The following is a 2,464-nucleotide window of genomic DNA, read 5'->3' on the forward strand; positions in this document are numbered from 1 at the left end:
TTTATATATTTATTTATTTATTTATTTATTTATTTATTTATTTATTTAATTATTTATTTATTTATTTATTTATTTATTTATTTATTTATTGTTGTTTAAATGTTCATCCGGTGGAGAGACCATTTTAAAAAAATAGAAAATAAATAATAGTATATAAACATGCCCAACGGAAAGCCCAAGGCCAAAAATTGTTTACAATATGGTTGCCATGGTGACGATCGCCATCTTGGATTTTGCTAACAAATTAGCATATCTTTTATTTCTAAAATCTCGGTTATTAATAACTTAACAACATTCATTTATTTTTCAATAGAAAGATGCATCCGTCCTACAAATAAATGACAACATAAATTCAGCAATTTATGCAAATTTAAAAAGCTATGATGTTTTCAAAAATGTGTCAAAATATTTGCGTTAAAATTGCCAACTTTTCACACAAAAGCGTAATTTTTCAAAAAATGGAAACATATTTGTAAAATCTAAATGGTCAGCAATTTAAAACAACCTATAAAGTGCATCTGTGGAAGAAGAAAAATGAATTATGCGCCTTTTCTATTGCTGAGATTTTAGAACCGAAAAATACAAAATTGCGTAAAATGCAGCTTTTGAGAAAACGCCTTTTAACGTTCTCTAACCATTGTCAAAGGCGCCATGTCTCGTTATATTACGTGTTGCTGTTGGTCAGGGACCCTTGTAAAGCGCTTTGAGCACATTTAGTAAATATTACAATAAGCTCATTTTATAACACTTGTTCAGATCTTGTATTCATTGCACACGTGTTCAGATCTTGTATTCATTACACACGTGTTCACATCTTGTATTCATTACACACGTGTTCAGATCTTGTATTCATTTCACACGTGTTCAGATCTTGTATTCATTACACACGTGTTCACATCTTGTATTCATTACACACGTGTTCAGATCTTGTATTCATTACACACGTGTTCAGATCTTGTATTCATTGACACGTGTTCAGATCTTGTATTCATTACACACGTGTTCAGATCTTGTATTCATTACACACGTGTTCAGATCTTGTATTCATTACACACGTGTTCAGATCTTGTATTCATTCACACGTGTTCAGATCTTGTATTCATTACACACGTGTTCAGATCTTGTATTCATTACACACGTGTTCAGATCTTGTATTCATTACACACGTGTTCAGATCTTGTATTCATTACACACGTGTTCAGATCTTGTATTCATTACACACGTGTTCAGATCTTGTATTCATTACACACGTGTTCAGATCTTGTATTCATTACACACGTGTTCAGATCTTGTATTCATTACACACGTGTTCAGATCTTGTATTCATTACACACGTGTTCAATCTTGTATTCATTACACACGTGTTCAGATCTTGTATTCATTACACACGTGTTCAGATCTTGTATTCATTACACACGTGTTCAGATCTTGTATTCATTATACACGTGTTCAGATCTTGTATTCATTACACACTTGTCAGATCTTGATCATTACACACGTGTTCAGATCTTGTATTCATTATACACGTGTTCAGATCTTGTATTCATTACACACTTGTTCAGATCTTGTATTCATTACACACGTGTTCAGATCTTGTATTCATTACACACGTGTTCAGATCTTGTATTCATTTTACACGTGTTCAGATTTTGTATTCATTACACACGTGTTCAGATCTTGTATTCATTACACACGTGTTCACATCTTGTATTCATTACACACGTGTTCAGATCTTGTATTCATTACACACGTGTTCACATCTTGTATTCATTACACACGTGTTCAGATCTTGTATTCATTACACACGTGTTCAGATCTTGTATTCATTACACACTGTTCAGATCTTGTATTCATTAACACGTGTTCAGATCTTGTATTCATTACACACTTGTTCAGATCTTGTATTCATTACACACGTGTTCAGATCTTGTATTCATTATACACGTGTTCAGATCTTGTATTCATTACACACTTGTTCAGATCTTGTATTCATTACACACTTGTTCAGATCTTGTATTCATTACACACGTGTTCAGATCTTGTATTCATTACACACGTGTTCAGATCTTGTATTCATTTTACACGTGTTCAGATCTTGTATTCATTACACACGTGTTCAATCTTGTATTCATTACACGTGTTCAGATCTTGTATTCATTACACACTGTTCAGATCTTGTATTCATTACACACGTGTTCAGATCTTGTATTCATTATACACGTGTTCAGATCTTGTATTCATTACACACTTGTTCAGATCTTGTATTCATTACACACGTGTTCAGATCTTGTATTCATTACACACGTGTTCACATCTTGTATTCATTACACACGTGTCGATCTTGTATTCATTTACACGTGTTCAGATCTTGTATTCATTACACACGTGTTCAATCTTGTATTCATTACACACGTGTTCAGACTTTGTATTCATTACACACGTGTTCAGATATTGTATTCATTCA

This window comes from Berghia stephanieae, chromosome 9 (assembly GCF_034508935.2).
Source record: "Berghia stephanieae isolate SIO BIC M18660-M18661 chromosome 9, UCSD_Bste_1.3, whole genome shotgun sequence".
NCBI lineage: Eukaryota > Metazoa > Mollusca > Gastropoda > Nudibranchia > Aeolidiidae > Berghia > Berghia stephanieae.